Source organism: Mustelus asterias, chromosome 11, assembly GCF_964213995.1.
Source record: "Mustelus asterias chromosome 11, sMusAst1.hap1.1, whole genome shotgun sequence".
Classification (NCBI taxonomy): domain Eukaryota; kingdom Metazoa; phylum Chordata; class Chondrichthyes; order Carcharhiniformes; family Triakidae; genus Mustelus; species Mustelus asterias.
Window position 1 is genome coordinate 9,053,438 of NC_135811.1, and position 21,227 is coordinate 9,074,664.

A 21,227-nucleotide genomic window follows, 5' to 3' on the forward strand; every position below is an offset into this window, starting at 1 on the left:
GTCTCAGGCCATTCAGGACTGAGATAAGGAGAATTTCTTTACTCAGAGGGTGGGGGACCTGTGGAATTCTCTCCCATAGAAAGTGTTATAGGCCAAATCACTGAATATATTTAAGCAGGGAATAGATTTGTAGACTAAAGGTGTCGAGGGGTATGGGGAGAGTGCGGGGTGTATGGTGTGAGATAGAGGATCAATCATGATCACATTGAACAGCAGAACAGGCTTGAAGGGCCTGCTCCTATTTCCCATGCTTCTATGCCAATGTTTCTAAATACTACAGAACTTGGAAAAAGCGGCATAAAAGTCTCCCTTTACAACAAAAATGAGAGAGATCTGAGGGGCCTGATTGACAATATATTGAAGTTATTGCAACCACATCCAGTGGCAGTGAGCTAAGTAAATCAAATGTTGGGATGTGGTTTAAAAAGTTGATATTTTAGCTCAATGATGAGGTAGTTGTGCTATTTTATAAATCGTAACGACACTTGTGTATGGTTCTGGCTGCCACAGTACAAAAAGGATTTTGTAGCTGTTGAAGGAATACATAGAAACTTATAAAATCCTAACAGGGTTAGACAGGGTAGATTCAGAAAGAATGTTCCCAGTGGTGGGGGAGTCCAGAACTAGGATTGTTGTCGGTGCAGACTCAGTGGGCCGAATGGCCTCTTTTTTTCCTGCGCTATATGATTTCTATGGAACCGATTCCCTCGGGAGACAGTGGAAATGATTGAATCATTCAGAAAATTCGATTTTGGGATCCAGCATGTGAGCAAGTGGAGATGGGAGGTGTGATGTGTGGTGGTGTATTCTGGCCTGGGGAAGAGAGAGAGTAGGACAGGTGAGCTTGGAGTTCCCAAAGTGCTGCGGGGGGGTGCTGTTCCTCACTGCATGTCTGGGTCTGCTGCAGACTCACTGATGCAACAATTGATGTAGTAAATGGTTTTCAGGTTGGTAGAAGGTGAGCGTGATGTACCTTGTTTCTTTAATCTGAAAATTCCTCTGTTCCTGCGAGGGAAGTTTTAACAAATGCCAGCAGCATCTGGCGCACAAGTAGCCCTGAAAGCTGAACAGCGCACGGTCAAATAACATGCCATCAAGGAGGACTCGACACTTGTCAATTTTTCACTTGGAGGGTAGAGTGATTTGGAAATGTAATGGGCAGTGGAAATAACTTCCGATTGCTCCAGCCAAGAGCTGGCGCTGATCTGAAGGGTTGAATGGCCTCCTCCTTGTCTGTGTCCTCTATGATGAGATTACTTGGTATTTATTTCTTTACAAGTGGAGTGAAGCAGCTTATGGGTCAAATCAGTCACAGCCTTGTCCGTGTTGCTTCTGTCTGCCTTCAGAGAGGTACAGGTGCACAGGGAATCCATCTGGACCATGGTTACATTCCCAGGCCATTCCAGCACTAAAGGAGATGGGCAAGTTAGCAAACCAAATGTTCAAACCATTGTTGGTGGTGACTGACACTATTGAATCTGAGAAAGTATCTGCAGCAAACACAAATACATAAAATCCGCACAGCAGCCACTCTTTCTGTGTAAAAGTTTAGCTCACCAGCTTGCCCAGTAAACCTTTCGGTTCTTAAATACTTATTCATGACTGACTCACTGACCATTTAAAGCAATAATGACGCCAACATGGATTTCACTTGTCTGGATGCAGGTAGGGGAATTGGGTAAGCGAGCTTATCTCTTTTCCCAGAGGCTACAGGCTAGGCTGTGTGCCTGCGCTCCCTGTGACTGCTCGGGTCACGTGGCCTGGATTTAGCAGAGGAGAATAAGGAAATGAGAGAATGCATGACAACCAAGGGCAAAAGGTCACTGAACCTGAAGAATATGGGTGTGAGGCATTTATGATATGCAAACTCTCGCCCACTGATGTACGGAATGAGTATCCCCGCGCCTGCACCACTGGGCAAGCATGCATTTGCTTGACAGCAGCAAGAAAGAGCAGGCCATTCCCAGTGCTCAAGATGCTGGGTCAAGATGGTGGATCTTTCCTGGAGCACATCAGCTTCTTGCCAATTCCATACTTTGGCGTAAGTGTGCTGATGCTGTGTAATTTAAACATAAAGGGCTTCAGACTTGCATAGAATTATATTGCATGGAAGTTACAGCAGAGAATAGTTCAACACTGAAGGAGGCCCATTGGCAGCAGTTCTTCTGAGGAGTAGTCCAGCTGGCCCAGAAACAGGCCATTTGGCCCAGCTGGTCAACGTCAGTGTTTATGCTCCACTTCTCCCAAGGCATAGCAGTCATAGAGTCATAAATGTTGACAGCATGGAAACAGACCATTTGGCCCAACTTGTCCATACCGCCTATTTTTTTAAACCACTAAGCTAGTCCCAATTGCCCGCATTTGGCCCATTTCCCTCTATACCTATAGGAGTATTTTTTTAATTCATTCATTGGACATGGGTGTCGCTGGCTGGCCAGCATTTATTGCCCATCCCTATCTGCCCTAGTTCAGAGGGCAGCTGAGAGTCAACCACACTGCTGTGGCTCTGGAGTCACATGTAGGCCAGACTGGGTAAAGACGGAAGATTTCCTTCCCTAAAGGATATTAGGCAAACCAGATGGGCTTTTCAGGCCAGGCTGGGTAAGGATAGCAGATTTCCTTCCCTAAAGGACGTTCGTCCAGATGGGATTTTCCGACCATCAACAATGGCTTCACTGTCATCAGTAGACTCTTGATATTCCTTCTTGAATTTAAATTCCACCACCTGCTGTGGCGGGATTCAAACCCAGGTCCCCAGAACATTGGCTGAGTTTCTGGATTAATAGTCTAGCGATAATACCACTCGGCCACCGCCTCCCCTGATTAAATGGTGTTTCACCGTCTCTCCCTTGCTCGCACTATATGCTGAGGAAGTGGCAGCTTTATACTAAGCATAGGTTTGTGCAGCTACATAAAGGTGGTTTTGTTTTGGAGGAAGTTGCTGCTCACTACTTGTTTACGGCCGCTTTCTGTCACATGGTTTTATCAAGATCTGAGGTTTGTTTTCGTCTGTAAGCAGGATATAAATTGTGCTTGTAAACCATGACTCTGCTTACTCAGTCTGTGCATTTTTACCCTCCTTTTTGGAACAATGGTTTCCTTTCCCACACTCTCTTCCCCACCTCTCCTGAAGGCTTTCAATCTCCATTGGATCAGCAAACTCTCTGACTGTCACACTGGGCTTTGTGTTCATATCCACCATCCGTGACGATGCATATCACCGCAGGTCTGACTGGGAACCTGGCTGCTTCCCCCCTCTCCATTCAAAGTCAGTGTGGTCAGCGTAGTAGCATTTATGTTGCCTGCTATGAAGACCACAAAGACCGCAGGGGATCATCAATCGATCTACCGTGAGCTTTGTGGACTACGAGCTGCCTTATTGAGTGAGCGGAGACTTCCCAATGGGGAGTAGGCAGCGGGAGTTTCTAAGCCTATAACGTTACTCGTACTGGAGTTGTAGGTCCTGCGGCGAAGACTACCTGACTTTTTTTATTCATTGCTGGCTGGCCAGCATTTATTGCCCATCCCTAGTTGCCCTTGAACTGAGTGGCTTGCTAGGCCATTTCAGAGGGCGGTTGAGAGTCAACTACATTGCTGTGGCTCTGGAGTCACATGTAGGCCAGACCAGGTAAGGACGGCAGATTTCCTCCCCTAAAGGACATTAGTGAACCAGATGGGTTTTTCCGACCAATGGTTTTGTGGTCATCAGTAGATTCTTAATTCCAGATATTTTTTATTGAATTCAAATTCCACCATCTGCCGTGGCGGGATTCGAACCTGGGTTCCCGGAACCTGAGCTGAGTTTCTGGATTGATAGTCTAGTGATAATGCCACTAGGCCATCGCCAGCCCTCCCTGAGAAGTCGCAGGAGCAGCCTTTTCCTTTGGTGCACAGTAAAGAGTGTTGGTGATGGGAATCTGGCAGAGTTACTCCATTGCCCATTGCAGGGGCAGCAAGTGGGGATTCTGACTGGACATTCCTTCAGTTAGCAGCACGCCGCGCATCAACTCCACAACATCAACAAAGTGCTTAACACGTCCAGAAGATTTGGGCCCTTTTTAATATAGTTGATTAGCATTCCTGTGGGAGGCTTTACACTTAAAGGTGCTATATAAATGCACATTGTTGCAGTGAAACCAAACAAAGGGAATCAAATAGAGATCAGCATTGGTTGTTCTTTTCCAAAAATCAGCTTCTTCCTAAAGCTGATGCAAATTAATTTGGGAAGAAAGGACTACAAGCAGCAATTGATGACGGGTCTAGTACTAATTTAAAATCTGACATTGATAGGTTTCTTTTTGTGAACCAGAGGTACCAAGAGATATGGGACAAGGGCGGCAGAGTGATTAGCATTGCTGCCTCACAGTGCCAGGGACCTGGGTTCGATTCCGGCCTCGGGTCACTGTCTGTGGGGAGTTTGTACGTTTTCCCCGTGTCTGTGTGGATTTCTTCCGGGTGCTCCGGTTTCCTCTCAAAGGTGTGCGGGTTAGGTGGATTGGCCATGCTAAATTACTCCTTTAGTGTCAGGGAGACTAGCTAGGGTAAATACATGAGGTTATGGGGTTAGGGCCTAGAAATCATAGAAACCCTACAGTGCAGAAGGAGGCCATTCGGCCCATCGAGTCTGCACCGACCACAATCCCACCCAGGCCCTACCCCCACATATTTACCCGCTAATCCCTCTAACCTACGCATCCCAGGACTCTAAGGGGCAATTTTTAACCTGGCCGATCAACCTAACCCGCACATCTTTGGACTGTGGGAGGAAACCGGAGCACCCGGAGTAAACCCACGCAGACACGAGGAGAATGTGCAAACTCCACACAGACAGTGACCCGAGCCGGGAATCGAACCCGGGACCCTGGAGCTGTGAAGCAGCAGTGTTAACCACTGTGCTACCGTGCCGGCCTGGTTGGGATTGTGGTCGGGTGCAGACTCCATGGGCTGAATGGCTTCCTTCTGCACTGTAGAGATTCTATATGGAGTTGGGTCACTGACAAACCATAATCTCATTGAATAGTGGAACAGCCTCGAGGGACTGAATGGCCTTTTCCCGTTGCCATGTAAACCCATTCCATTTCTGTGTAGGATAGGCCAACCTTACTCTCTTTGGATTGACCGGTAGGTTATTTTGTCCTTGTAGTTCATCCACAGTTTTATTCCATTCCTTTGCTTTCTATTATTCTGTCATGGGACGTGGGCATTACTGGCAGGTCCAGCGCTGCAGGCCATGAATTGCCCTCGAGAGTCACCTACCTGAATCGCTGCAGTTTATTACAACTTGAGTAGGCCATGAGGCAATTTCAGAGGGCAGTTAAGAGTCAACTATACTGTTGTGAGCCTGGGGTCACCTGTAGATGTCCTTCCCTCCCCACATTAATCACTCAGGTAGGGTTTGACGACAATTAATGGTAGTTTCACAGTCACTAAGACTAGCTTTCAGTTTCAATTATCGAATTTAAATTCCACTGGCTGTCGTGGTGGGATTTGAACCCATGTTCCCAGACCATTAGCCTGGTCCTCAGAATTACTATTCCGGTGACATTACCACAACACCACCATCTCCTCTGTGTTGACCTCGCCCTGAGGGTGAGCTTGCAATCAGACGCTGCAATAGTGAAGTGGGTGGTTAAAGACCCAGTTGCCTGGAGGCAGCAAAGGTGGCAAATTTTGTCACCTCCCTGGAGCACCATCTGTGAATAAACCCTAGCCAATGTCAGACACTCTATTTGTAGACTCCTTTATTGACGCAGCCAGTCTTTGAGAGAACGCGAGGAACCGCGAGCTGCCACTCCTGGCCTCAGGGCAGTTTTGCTTCATAAGGAACATGGGCTGTTTTCACACATACTCTTGCTTTAGCAGATTCGGGGGCACAGTTACAAATTTTTGTCTCTTCAATTGTGGGTTGTATGTGGAGGGAACTTTTTTTTTTAACCATGTTAGCACAGCTGCCTCACAGCGCCAGGTTCGATTCCCGGCTTGGGTCACTGTCTGTGTGGAGTTTGCACGTTCTCCCCGTGTCTGCGTGGGTTTCCTCCGGTTTCCTTCCACACTCCAAAAACAAATGTGCGGGTTCGGTGGATTGGCCATGTTAAGTTGTCCCTTCAATGTCAGGGGTCTAACTAGGGTAAATGCATGCATTTATGGGGATAGGGCCTTGTGGGATTGTGGTCAGTGCAGACTGGATGGGCCAAATGGCCGCCTCCTGCACTGTAGGATTCTATGATGATTAGGGTGAATCAACTGAACTGGATTAAAATGAATTCACATTTGTTGAGAGCTTCATTCAAATGTATTGACACAACATCAAAATACATTGCCTCTGCTAGATAATACTATGCCGAGGAGACAAATAAGCTCAAGTACTGATGGTAACCAATTTGGCCAAACGTTTAGTGTACTATTGTCAATTCTTCATCTACTGTGAAGAACCAAAAAGTACGAGGGGAAATTTTACATGAAGGGTATGAAACTTGACCACCCAGATTATTTGTGTGTGGCTGTCGCTCGTTAGGGCAGCATGTGTTGCCCATCCCTAATTGCCCTTGAGAAGGTCGTGGAGAGCCACCACTTTGACCACTGCAATCCCTGTGGTGTAGGGACACCCACAGTGCTCTTCCTTTGGGGAGGGAGAAAGAGAAGTTCCACGATTTTGACCCAACGACCATGAAAGAGTGGTGATGTGGTTCCAAACTCAGGATGGTGAGTGGCTTTGAGGCAAACATGCAGGTGATGGAGTACCCATACATTTACTGCCCTTGTCCTTCTAGGTGGTAGAGGTCATGGGTTTGGAAGGTACTGTTGAAAAGGCCTTAGTGAGTTGCTGCAGTGTATCTTGTAGATGGTACATGCTTCTGGCACTGTGCATTGGTGGTAGAGGGAGTGAACGTTTAAGGTAATGAATGTGGTGCCAATCAAGTGGGCTACTTTGTGCTAGATGGTGTCAGGCTTCTTGAATGTTGTTGGAGTTGCACTCATCTGAGAAAGTGGAGAGTTACACTTCTGGTTTGAGCCTTGTAGATGGTGGACAGACTTTGGAGAGTCAGAAAGTGAGTAGCACGCTGCATAACTCCCGGCCTCTGACCTGTTCTTGTTGCCATCATATTTATATATGGCCAGTCCAGTTCAATTTCTGGTCAATGGTAACTCCCAGGATGTTGATGGTGAGGAGTTCAGCAATAGTAATGACAGTGAATGTCAAGGGGCAATGGTTAGATTCTCTCTTGTTGGGTAGGGTCATTGCCTGGCACTTGTATGGCATCAATGTCACTTGCCAGTTTGCAGCCTAAACCTGAATGTTGTTGAGGTCTTGCTGCATGGACACAGACATGGACTGCTTCAGTATCTGCAGAGTCGCGAATGGTGCAGTTATCAGCGAACATCCCCATTTCTGACCTTGTGTTGGAAGGAAGGTCATTGAAGCCGCTGACGATGGGTTAGACCTAGTGCATTATCCTGAGGAACTCCTGCAGTGATGATGAAGTAGAAATGGTCGAGAGTTTCAGATCACCAACAACCTGTCCTGGTCCCCCCCAGGCCGACACTATAGTTAAGAAAGCCCACCAACACCTCTACTTTCTCAGAAGACTAAGGAAATTTGGCATGTCCGCTACGACTCTCTCCAACCTATACAGATGCACCATAGAAAGCATTCTTTCTGGTTGTATCACAGCTTGGTATGGCTCCTGCTCTGCCCAAGACCGCAAGGAACTACAAAAGGTTATGAATGTAGCCCAATCCATCACGCAAACCAGCCTCCCATCCATTGGCTCTGTCTACACTTCCCGCTGCCTCAGCAAAGCAGCCAGCATAATTAAGGACCCCACGCACCCCAGACATTCTCTCTTCCACCTCCTTCCGTCGGGAAAAAAATACAAAAGTCTGAGGTCACGTACCAACCGACTCAAGAACAGCTTTTTCCCTGCTGCTGTCAGACTTTTGAATGGACCAACCTTGCATTAAGTTGATCTTGCTCTACACCCTAGCTATGACTGTAACACGACATTCTGCACTCTCTCATTTCCTTCTCTATGAACGGTATGCTTTATATGTAAAGCGTGCAAGAAACAATACTTTTCACTGTATACTAATACATGTGACAATAATAAATCAAATCCAGGAGCTAAGATGATTGACCTCCAATCACCAAAGCCATCTTCCTTTATGCCGGATATGACTCCGACCAATGGAGTATTTTCCCCCGATTGCCATTGACTCCAGTTTGATCATGTCACCTTGTGTCGCATACTCTAACTTATATTTCCTTATGGTGTACTGGGTAAAAGCAATGCTTCCTACAGCATTAGGTTATGTAGAACAGAATGACCTGGGTTCCAATTCTCAGCCCAAGCTGATTTAGCAAGTTGCTAATTACCTTAAAATCTGTGCCCTCTTGCCTTGATCCTGCCACCAATGGGAACAGCTTTTCTCTATCTACTCTGTAGATAGTGACTTTCCAGACCTCTATCAATTTTCTTCTCAACCTTCTGGAAGGAAAACAATCCCAATTTCTCCAATCCTTCTGTCTAACTGAAGTTCTTCAGCCCTGGGACCAGTCTTGTCCATCTTTTCTACACCCTCTTCAATGCCTTCACACCTTTGCAAAAGTGTGGGACCCAAATTGGATGCGATACTCCGGTCAAGATCCAGTCAGCGTTCTATAATCTTGAGAGAAAGGTGGGAAATCTCCGATAAAATTCCCTACTTGATCCCATACGCACCTGAACAAGAAACATGCAGATATTAATCCCGTTGCCCATATTTAATGGGCTACACCCATAATTGCAGCTAAATCTTTAATCCATAATCTGATTATTTTAGAAATAACCTTTGTTGGGAGTTTGTTCCATGTGTCAACTGCTTTTTTAAAGTTTATTTATTCGTCACAAAAGGCTTGCATTAACACTGCAATTAAGTTATAGTGAAAATCCCCCAGTCGCCACACTCCAGCACCTGTTCGGGTACACTGAGGGAGAATTTGGCATGGCTAATTCACCTAACCTGCACATCTTTGGGAGGAAACCGGAGCATCCGGAGGAAACCCACGCGGACACGGGGAGAATTTGCAAACTCCACACAGACAGTGACCCAAGCCGGGAATCGAACCCAAGGTCCCTGGCGTTGTGAGGCAGCAGTGCTAATCTCTGTGCCGCCCCAAATGGCCACTTTGTGGCAGAGTAAACATCTTCGGCCTGTTCGAAGCCTGCCAATTTCATACGTCTGATCCCCTCTGATTAAATAACGTGTTTGCACCTTCTAGCATTTTGGAGACATCCTCGTCTGTACAGTCGGAATAAGGAATAAATGTATCCAGTGAATCAGCATGTCTGAGTGCTTTATATACAATGAATTATTTTAACACTCACTCACTGTTACAGAGGCAACACAATAGTTACTTTGTTTACATCGAGATCCGACTGTGGTGTGCCTCAGGGATCGGTGCTGTCACTGTTATTTGTCATTTATATTAATGATTTGGATGAGAATTTAGGAGGCGTGGGTTAGTAAGTTTGCAGATGACACTAAGATTGGTGGCATAGTGGACAGTGAAGAAAGTTATCTCCAATTGCAACGGGATCTTGATCAATTGGGCCAGTGGGCTGACTAATGGCAGATGCAGTTTAATTTAGGCAAATGCGAGGTGATGCATTTTGGCAGATTGAACCAGGGCAGAATTTACTCAGTTAACGGTAGGGCGTTGGGGAGAGTTACAGAACAAAGAGATCTAGGGGTACATGTTCCTAGCTCCTTGAAAGTGGAGTCACAGGTGGACAGAGTGGTGAAGAAGGCATTCGGCATGCTTGGTTTCATCGGTCAGAACATTGAATACAGGATTTGGAATGTCATGTTGAAGTTGTACAAGACATTGGTAAGGCCACACTTGGAATACTGTGTGCAATTCTGGTCACCCTATTATAGAAAGGGTATTATTAAACTAGAAAGAGTGCAGAAAAGATTTACTGGGATGCTACCGGGACTTGATGGATTGAGTTATAAGGAGAGGCTGAATAGACTGGGACTTTTTTCTCAGGAGCGTAGAAGGCTGAGGGGTGATCTGATAGAGGTCTATAAAATAATGAGGGGCACAGATCAGCTAGATAGTCAGTATCTTTTCCCAAAGGTAGGGGAGTCTAAAACTAGAGGGCATAGGTTTAAGGTGAGAGGGGAAAGATACAAAAGTGTCCAGAGGGGCAATTTTTTCACAGAGGGTGGTGAGTGTCTGGAATAAGCTGCCAGAGGTAGTAGTAGAGGCAGGTACAATTTTGTCTTTTAAAAAGCATTTAGATAGTTACATGGGTACGATGGGTATAGAGGGATATGGGCCAAATGCGGGCAATTGGGATTAGCTTAGGGGTTTTAAAAAAAAGGGCGGCATGGACAAATTGGACCGAAGGGCCTGTTTCCATGCTGTAAACCTCTATGACTGCAGTGTTTGGGATGGTGTTTAAAAACAGTGAGGTTATGTTGCAGCTGTATAAGGTGCTGGTGAGGCCACACCTGGAGTACTGTGTACAGTTTTGGTCCCCTTACTTGAGAAAGGATATACTGGCACTGGAGGGGGTGCAGAGGAGATTCACTAGGTTGATTCTGGAGTTAAGAGGGTTGGCTTATGAGGAGAGACTGAGTAGACTGGGGTTATATTCATTGGAATTCAGAAGAGTGAGGGGAGATCTTATAGGAACATATAACATAATGAAGGGAATAGATAAGATAGGAGCAGGGAAGTTGTTTCCACTGGCGGGTGAAACTAGAACTAGGGGGCATGGCCTCAAAATAAGGGGAAGCAGATTTAGCACTGAGTTGAGGAGGAACTTCTTCACCCAAAGGGTTGTGAATCTGTGAAATTCTCTGCCCAGTGAAGCAGTTGAGGCTACCTCATTGAATGTTTTTAAGGCAAGGGTAGATAGATTTTTGAACAGTAAAGGAATTAAGAGTTATGGTTATCTGTTTCCCCCTTGTTCTTAATCTCTTTATGAGCGGGAATAGTTTCTCTATCTACTCTGTCCAGCCCCCTCATGATTTTGAATATCTCTATCAAATCTTGTATGAGAGCAAGCAGGGTTCTATAAACATTCTTTCCGAATGTGATGTTGTACTGCGTGGTTTGGACTTGTTTACGTTGGATTCCCTGATTGGGTTGCTCCAGCTGGACTTTGGGCCGTTCCCATGTACTGACAGAGAGCTCTTGAAAACATTAAGGAGTGTCATCCATTTTCTGAAAAAGAATTTCCGTTGGGATTCTGGGGTGTGTCCAACTGGTTTAGTACAGTGAATAACAACTTGCAGCTTATTAACTTTAACGATTGAGAATCAAAGTGAAGAGAAATGTGCAATTGGAAGAACTTGAAGAGTCTTGTGTTGGATTGATGGCGTGTTAGAAGGTGTGGGCTTGTGGTGATTGTCCCTTGAAGCGTCAAGCTGCAGAGTAAGGGTCACATGATCCAGGGAACCAATCCGGGAGTAGGGTGGGGAATCACGCTGGTAACCATGGGCGTCTGGAGCCTGAGCCATCTTAGGAGTTGATTGCAGCCACGAGGCTGCCAGCCTCTGTAGAGTTTTAACCTCATAGTGTCATAGAATCCTACAGTGCAGAAGGAGGCCATTTGGCCCAACCCGTCTGCACCGACCCTAATCCCACCCAGGCCCTATCCCCATAAACCACATGCCACCCTAGCTAGTCCCCCTAACACTGAGGGGCAATTTAGCACAGCCAATCCACCTAACCCGCACATCTTTGGACCTGTAAATAAATGAGTTGTGTTTTCCCTAAACTGTTGAATGAGCATTATTATATTTGGTGACGAAAAAATAATCCTCGAGCTGTGAGCCGGTTTATATTGAAGTTGAGGAAAGAAAAGAGTACTTACTAATATGCCTCTCTTTGGACAGATAGATCCATTTGACTCCTCCGCGGAGGACTTGACACATTACAAAAATGGGGACATAGATCAGCTAGAAAGTCAATATATTTTCCCAAAGGTAGGGGAGTGTAAAACTAGAGGGCATAGGCTTCAGGTGAGAGGGGAGAGATACAAAAGTGTCCAGAGGGGCAATTTTTTCAGAGGGTGGTGAGCGTCTGGAACAAGCTGCCAGAAGTAGTAGCAGAGGCGGGCACAATTTTGCCTTTTAATAAGCATTTAGACAGTTAAATGGGTACGATGGCTATAGAGGGATATGGGCCAAATGCGGGCAATTGGGATTAGCTTAGGGTTTTTTTAAAAAAAAAGGGTGGCATAGACAAGTTGGGCCGAAGGGCCTGTTTCCATGCTGTAAACCTCTGACTCTATGACATAGAGCTCCTTGGGTATTATTTCCATGCGAACAAAATAGGGGAGGAGGTGTAGTGCAAGGCTATTCTCCTGAGTGCGTGTGAAACCCAAATGTATAATCTGATTCTCAGCCTCACAGCCCTAAGTGCCCCCAATTCCAAATCATTTAGTGAGCTTGTAGGATTGGTGAAGTCACAATTCCAGCCTAAGTCATCAGTCATACTCCAGAGATTCAAGTTTAATTCAAGGGCCCAGGCAAAACGACTGTGACTTGTACCAGTAAATTGAAACAGATATTGGATTATTGCAGTTTTGCAGTCACCTTGAATGATATGTTATGGGACGGATGAGTCTGCAGAGTGATTCAATGAAGTGAGTCAATGGAGATTACTTGCAGAGGTTGATATAAATTTTAAATAAGCAATGGAGATAGCACAGCCAATGGAAAGCACGGAAAAAGGTGAGCTAGAGTTACAGGGTGTGCGGAATGGCGCCATACACCTATTAGGGCGGGAGCCTGTGTCAATGGTGGTGCCAAAACTGAAGAAGAAGCCACAAGGCGGGAAATGAGTTCAGCCACAAATAAGAAGATTTATGAGGCAATCAATCAGCAAAGTTTGAAGGAGAATGTTACTGATGTAAACACTCCCTGAGTCCTGCACTATAAGGATGCTGAGGGGTTTTTTTGTCATGGGAGAGGCCACTTTAAGACACAGGTGCAGAGCCAAGTTAAGTCTATTGAGTAGCCGGTTATTACGTCGCCAGTATACAATGTAGAATTGTCTTGCACCAAAATTTAAATATTCACTCACTGTTTAATATTAAAGTGGGCAAGATAGCCCCTATTGCTGTAATATCCTGAGTAAATGGGAAGCCTTGTGCTCATGTGGATATGATATTGGCTGGAGCATGTGATGGAAAAATCAAACAATGGGGAAATAGGATTTTTGAAGTGAATTATGGGCATGTGGGAGTTTCCACTGCCATAGAGTTGTGATCGAGATGGAAGTTTGATGGACAAATGAAAAGTTTCTCCACATACCTGCCTTGTACTTGGCTGAATTTGACCTGAGATGATGGAGTCCAGTAAAGAGGTGGTTAGTGACAACTAGGGAGGGCGAGGGGTTATTCCTTCGTAGGACATTTGGCGACCAGAATTGAACACTATATTCCAAGTGCGGCCTGACTAAGGTTCTATAAAGCTGCAACATGACTTGCCAATTTCTAAACTCAATACCCCGGCTGATGAAGGCAAGTATGCCTTCTTCACTACCTTCTCCATCTGCATTGCCACTTTCAGTGACCTGTGTACCTGTACACCCAGATCCCTTTGCCTATCAATAAGCTTAAGGGTTCTGCTCTTAAGGGCTCACCTCTGATCCCATGCGACTTCACCTTCTGCACCAGTTTGCCATGAGGGACCTTGTCAAAGGCCTTACTGAAGTCCATGTAGACAACATCCACTGCCCCACTCTCACCAATCATCTTCGTCACTTCCTTGAAAAACTCGATCGAGTTTGTGAGACACGACCATGTTGTCTCTCACTAATACGTCCACTTATTTCCAAGTGGGAATAAATCCTGTCTTGAAGAATCCTCTCCAATAATTTCCCTACCATGATGTCAGGCTCACCGGCCTGTAATTACCTGGATTATTCTTGCTACCTTTCTTAAACAAAGGAACAACATTGGCTATCCTCCAATCCTCTGGGACCTCCCCTGTTGCCAATGAGGATACAAAGATTTCTCTCAAGGCCCCAGCAACTTCCTCTCTTGCCTCTCTCAGTATTCTGAGCTATATCCCATCAGGCCCAGGGGACTTGTCTACCTTAATGTTTCTCAAGAACCCCAATACCTCCTCTTTTTTGATCTCCACATGACTCAAACTATCTACACACCCTTTCCCAGGATGTTTGCATCCCCGGATGGGAAACATCCAGGGAGTTTGCACATTCTCCCCGTGTCTGCGTGGGTTTCCTCCGGGTGCTCTGGTTTCCTCCCACAGTCCAAAGATGTGCAGGTTAGGTGAATTGGCCATGCTAAATTCCCCCTTAGTGTCAGGGTAAAAGCATGGGGTTATGGGGATAGGGCCTGGGTGGGATTGTGATTGGTGCAGACTCGATGGGCCAAATGGCCTCCTTCTGCACTGTAGGATTCTATGATTCTAATCTGTAATCTTAAATTATTTTGAGCTCTACTTGGTCAGAAACAACAAAGTTGTTTAACTGTCTATTGTCCTGCTGAAGTTCTTTGTGAACCGTGTGTTAGTCATCCTGTGTAATAGACTCATAGTAAGAAGTTTAACAACACCAGGTTAAAGTCCAACAGGTTTATTTGGTAGCAAAAGCCACACAAGCTTTCGAGGCTCTGAGCCCCTTCTTCAGGTGAGTGGGAATTCTGTTCACAAACAATTCCCACTCACCTGAAGAAGGGGCTCAGAGCCTCGAAAGCTTGTGTGGCTTTTGCTACCAAATAAACCTGTTGGACTTTAACCTGGTGTTGTTAAACTTCTTACTGTGTTTACCCCAGTCCAACGCCGGCATCTCCACATCATAATAGACTCATGGCATGGCCATTGTCTTTAACATGGTCTTCCAACACCGAAACAGGCCAATGTTCCCGATGAGCTTGTGCCAGGCTCTGTATGTGTCACCTAGTCCAAGCTCGTGTTCCTGCTTGCTCCTTGTAACTTCTAATGTCCTTTTTAACTCTGATTTGAATTGATGAACGAGACTCCAGTGACAAGTTTGGGAGATTTCTCCTGGGCGTGCCTTTTGAAAACCCCAAACTCTCTGACCTCGCGTTTGCAAACTCCTTCCTAATTTACCAGTGAGAAAGATAAAACATGCCGACAGCACCTTTTCTGACTTCCGAATGTCCCAAAGCACATTACAACCAATTAAATATATTTCAAAGGCAGTCACTCGTGTGAAAAATGCAGCAGCCAATTAACAGAGTTTCTACAAGTAGCAATGCGAGGAATGATGAGATCTCTTCCCAGCAGTGTTAGCTGAGGGATAAATATTGCCCAGTACAACGGGAGAACTCCCTTGTTCTTCAAATACTGCCACGGATCTCTTAATATCCACCTTGAAGGTTATCATCTCCTCCTGAAAGGTGGCACCTCCAATAATGCAGCACTCCCTCAGTACTGACAGAGAGCATTGACAGAGCTATCTTGCAAAGTCCGTGCGCTGTTCCATGCAGCACTGTGGATTTGAACCCACAACCTTTTGACGAGGCAGGTCCACATAGTCAAGCTTTGTCAGCTTTGACAAAGGGTCATCTGGATTCGAAACATCAGCTCTTTTCTCTCCTTACAGATGCTGCCAGACCTGCTGAGATTTTCCAGCTTTTTCTCTTTTTGGCTTCAGATTCCAGCATCCGCAGTGATTTGCTTTTATTTTTTACACGTAGTCAACCTGATTGTTCTTCAGGGTGAAGATGACTGTGGTTTGATTTATTATTATCACATGTATTAGTATACAGTAAAAAGTATTGTTTCTTGCACACTATACAGACAAAGCATACCGTTCATAGAGAAGGAAAGGAGAGAGTGCAGAATGTAGTGTTACGGTCATAGCTAGGGTGTAGAGAAAGATCAATTTAGTGCAAGGTAGGTCCATTCAGAAAGTCTGATGGCAGCAGGGAAGAAGCTATCCTTGAGTTGGTTGGTACGTAGCCTCAGACTTTTGTATCTTTTTCCCAATGAAAGAAGGCGGAAGAGAGTGTGTCTGGGGTGCGTGGGGTCCTTAATTATGCTGGCTGCTTTTCTGAGACAGCGGGAAGTGTAGGTAGAGTCAATGGATGGGAGGCTGGTTTGCATGATGGATTGGGCTGCATTCACGAACTTTTGTAGTTTCTTGCGGTTAATTGTGTTAATTCACTGTGGTGTTTGATAGGGTTCTGGTGGGTGCATAGGTGATTGTTGAGGCTGATCTGCTTCCAGAAGGTTCTGCTAAAAGTAGGACGGGATACCATTGACAGTTGAGCTATGGACAAGTTACTGGTTTGGGATTTCCTCTATTTGCAATTTCTCTCTGCCTCTGGTGCTTACTTTTGAAGGAGGCTGCACTATTGGTTGCACCAATTGCAGCAATCCTGGGTGAGCTTCTCCCAGGACCCAATAGTTGTCCAGACTCTCAATGCAGCTTTCGGAGTGTTTGTGTAGTGTTTCCTTTGAGCACCGTGAGATTGCACCCCAGACTCCGGCACACCACAGAAGATTGACTTTGGCAAACAAGTGTCAGACATTCTGGCTATAGGGACCAGCCCAACTTGGTTGTGACTGCCTTTCTGAATATGGTGTGAACAGTCAACTTACTTGCCTTCATCCTCCGAGTTTGCCATTGACTACACTTGTTTTGGAAATTTTTGCATGTGTCTCGTTGTCAGTGTAGACCAAGAGAGAGTGTGCTGCCGAGATAAGTGAACTGACACGAAGGCCTAATGGTATTATCATTAAACTATTAATCCAGAAACTCAGCTCATGTTCTGGGGACCCGGGTTCAAATCCAATCACGGCAGATGGTGGAATTTGAATTCAATAAAAAGTATCTGGAATTAAGAATCTACTGATGACCCTGAAACCATTGTCAATTGTCAGAAAAACCCATCTGGTTCACTAATGTCCTTTAGGGAAGGAAATCTGCCATCCTTACCTGGTCTGGCCTACATGTGACTCCAGAACCACAGCAATGTGGTTGACCCTTAACTGCCCTCCAAGGGCAACTAGGGATGGGCAATAAATGCTGGCTAGCGAGTGATGCCCATGTCCCATTAATGAATTTTAAAAATCTGCTCCACTGCTGACAGGTTCTGGTGAAGAACTGAAAGGTTGGGAGCAAGATCGCACTTTCATAGAATCATAGAACCCCTACAGTGCAGAAGGAGGCCATTCAGTCCATCAAGCCTGCACCAACAACAATCCCACTTAGGCCTTATCCCCTAAACCCCACATATTACCCTGCTAATCCCCCTAACACTAAAGGGCAGTTTAGCATGGCCAGTCAACCTAACCCGCACGTCTTTGGACTGTGGGAAGAAACCGGAGCACCCGGAGGAAACCCACGCAGACACGGGGAGAATGTGCAAATTCCACATAGACTGGAGCGGGCTAGTATATATATATATGTTACTTCAGTTTTCTTTGTGCAGATCGTAGGGCCAAAGTAGTCACGTACATTGGAGAACAATTCCTTGCTGCTTTGCCTGTCCACCTCTGATCGACCAGTGACCAGTCATCAGCAAGTAGTGAACCGAGACCTTGGTTTTTGCCTGGAGTCACCTCAGAGTGAGCAGGTGTCAGATTTCAATGCCAAGGTCCCCATTATGGAAGGCATCAGAGAACATGGTGGAGAAAAGTCTGCTGAAGAGGGTTGACACTGGCATTCAGGCCTATTTAACTCGGCTGAGAGTGGGTCAGAAGACTCGGTATCATCCAGGACACAGCTGAACATGTCCTTGTGGAACTCTCAAACCCAGAGTGCTGAATTTCTCAAGGCTGCCAAATTTCTCCATTATCTTCCAGGAGGCCCTCACAGCTGACTGACCTGACCAAATTCTTTGACTCAATAAATATATTGTGGACAAGGGGTTCCTTCTGAATCGCCGCATTTCTCTGTCAGAGAGTCAGCATGGTTTGAGTAAAGATTGAGGAACCACTGTTTCCAACTAGACAGCTCCAGGGAAAATGCCAAGAACAAAACACGGACCTCTAATATCATGTTGAAGGAGAGAACAATGTCACTTACCAGCTCCTTTGTCAAAACTAGAGGCATTTTTGTGTTTAAAAATGCTATATAAATAGAAGCAAATTGCTGCGGATGCTGGAATCTGAAACATAAACAGAAAATGCTAGAAAATCTCTGCAGATCTGACCGCATCTGTAAAGGCTTAGAAGTTTACAGCATGGAAACAGGCCCTTCAGCACGAACAAGCTGGGCCGACTTTTTTTTTTAAACCACTAAGCTAGTCCCAATTGCCCACATTTGGCTCATATCCCTCTATACCCATCTTACCCATGTAACTGTCTAAATGCTTAATTGTACCCGCCTCTACTACTGCCTCTGGCAGCTCATTCCAGACACTCGCCACCCTGTGTGTGAAAAGGGTGGTGAGTGTCTGGAACAAGCTGCCAGAGGTAGTAGTAGAGGCGGGTGCAAAAACAGAAAATGCTGGAAAATCTCAGCAGGTCTTACAGCTTCTGTGGAGAGAGAATAGAGCCAACGTTTCGAGTCTGGCTCGAAGGGTCACCCAGACTCGAAACTTTGGCTCTATTCTCTCTCCACAGATGCTGTTCAGACCTGCTGAGATTTTCCAGCATTTTCCGTTTTTGTGTGCTGTGCACAAACATGTTGGTGTTTGTGTTGTTTAATCTTTCCTTTTAGTAGCCAATGTGTAAAACTTAAATGATGCTCTTTCTTTCAAATAAATGGGGTATCAGTGTCCCGGTATTCTGTATCTCAACATATTATAAGGTGGATAATTTTTAGTTTGATGTGATGCACGTGGAACATTCTGGCTTGTAACTGAACCAAGTGGTTCTGATTTGTGGAAAGTAATAATCTTAGACCACAAATCCATGTCTCAGTGTGTTCTCTGGAACACGAAGCTGCCAGAACATTGCAATGGATTAAATGGAATAGCGCTGGAGCCCATGTGACTTCTTCATGTTCCCAGCCCTACGCAATCACATTCATTACAGGTCAGCATGACCCAAAGCTGAACGGGATCCCACAGGATTTATACACCACGTTGCCTCTGGGACAAGTTATGCAGTAGGGGTGATACTGAAAGATGTGATTGATTCGTACGTGGGGAGTATGATCTGGGACTTGTAATCCGGGTGACATTCCTTGCTGGTCTGCTCTCCTCATGGAATTTTAATTTCAGCGTAGAGGGAAATCCCGCCCTGGCATTCGATGGTAACGCTGCCATTCCTAACGCCAGTGGTGGAACTGGTATCAGTGATTGAGTTGCCGCCATGATTTTCCCAGTGGCATTGGTGATAAACTGACATCACCTAGTTATGGAACAGCGCTGGTACCGGACGCTGCTATTTTGCCAGCCTGGCACATTAACCTTTCAGCCTCTTCCATGCCAACCACTGTGGGATGTTTTAAACTGCTGATCTGTAGAGATCGCCTCAACCACCACCTCCCAGTCCCCACATCGTCCATGAAGGCCCAGAATGCAAAGTTTGTGACCTCTGAACTGCTGAGTGACAGCGCACACGGTTGCTTTCCTGCTGTGGCCAGCTCTCGAAACCAAACTCAATGTGAATGATCCTGTGTCCTGATGGAGAGGGTAAGACCGATCTGTCAAATCTCCAACATTTCTTGTTACAGTCGCCTTTTTAATGTACCTGGTCGATGAGCTCACATTTCTGTTTAAATTAGTTTGTGATCCATCTCTCTCAGCAAACTTTTAAAAAAGAACAATCTGCTTTCCAATGTCGGTGGCAACTGCCAAGGCTGTTTTTATTGTCCATCCCTCAGATGCTCCAAATATAATTTGAGAGGTTCACTAGGCCCACTCCACTGGACCTCAAGCCATCTGTAGATTGTGGACCCGTTGCATGTAGGGCTGTACCAGGTTAAAGTGGCAGGTCCCCTTCCTTGAAGCAGCAATAGTCAAGTCGCATTTCCTGTTTGTTTTTCTCTCTTACCATAGAATCATCAAGTCCTACAATGCAGAAGGAGGCCATTCGGCCCATTGAGTCTGCATCAACCACAATCCCACCCGGGCCCTGTCCCCATAATCCCATGCATTTAACCTAGCTAATCCCCCTGACACTAAGGGGCAATTTAGCCAATCCACCTAACCCGCACGTCTTTGGACTGTGGGAGGAAACTGGAGCACCCGGAGGAAACCCACGCAGACAGTGACCCAAGCCGGGAATCGAACCCGGGTCCCTGGCACTGTGAGGCAGCAGTGCTAACCACTGTGCCACCCCCAAAGGGAACGGTCCGTACGGGGCATTTCATGTTGCCCGTTTGATGGAAATCTCCGTTTTCTCTGGTGGGAGTTGAACTCATGGGCCGGAAGTTTCCGGGGTGGGCGAGGCTCACAGAATGGAAATCTCTGTTGGCCTCAGGCAGGCTTTTACGATCTCGCCCAAGTGAGGTCATAAAATCCCGCCCATGAACTCTGGGCCCAGAGTAATGTCACTCCCAGATTAGTGTACCCACTGGTTCTCTGAATAAAACTGCCAATCGTCATTACATCACACCTGCTGTATCAATTGCTGTCAGGGGAAATCCAATCCAATCGGTGTCATTCTTGGTTATTGAGTTACAGTTGGTGCTTTAGTCAGTGCAGGAAGTATTCCAGTGTGAAGCTCTTGTGGCCTTTTATGTAAATATAAATAGATTTCTTCTTTTAAAAATAACACACCCGCGTGCGCACACATACATACACCCTTATGTATCAACGCGAGAGAGAGAATTCAACACTCTTGTATCCATTTACACGACACTGAAGGTTATAGGATTACTTAGTATTCCCTCGTCAGTGGTGGTCTTCTTTCTCCCCCTGGCGATGCTCATAGGCCAGATTCTGCCACGTTCCCTGGAAGCTGTTGCTGCCTTTCAGTGACTTGAGAAGTAGAGGCATGTGATGACGGAACCAGTCTCGGTGACTTCCTGTTGGCAAACAGGATCAATGGGACTTTCCCATTCGTTCAAAACACCACGAGTGAGAGCTGAAGTTTGAGAGGCTGAACTTTTGCTCCTTCCCCTTGTAAGGGGAAAGCTGAGGGATAAGTTGGTGGAAGCATTTCTGATTTATGAAGAGTCGGGGAGAATGTGATCGGGTTGAGTTTTATTGCAGCTGCTTCGTCCGTGACATTGGGACATGAGGGATAATCGTTTCAAATCGAGAATGACAAGCTTGGAAAGTAGGAGGATTTTGTGTTCAGTAAGAGAATGACCTTGTAGATCAGTAAGGGTGGTGAAA

General features: G+C 45.9%; 1 protein-coding gene across 5 annotated transcripts in view; it reads left to right on the forward strand.

The window, feature by feature from the left end:
* The window catches only part of LOC144500355 (CREB3 regulatory factor-like), a 126,388-nt gene that overhangs the window by 21,043 nt on the left and 84,118 nt on the right, over nt 1–21,227 (forward strand). The window contains exon 1 of one of the 5 annotated variants that reach the window (XM_078223113.1): nt 21,029–21,168. The exons of the other annotated variants lie outside the window; for them this stretch is intronic. The gene's annotated coding sequence lies outside the window, so the exon portion shown is untranslated. Of the gene's footprint in view, nt 1–21,028; nt 21,169–21,227 lie in introns of those variants that run through there. 5 annotated transcript variants of the gene reach the window in all.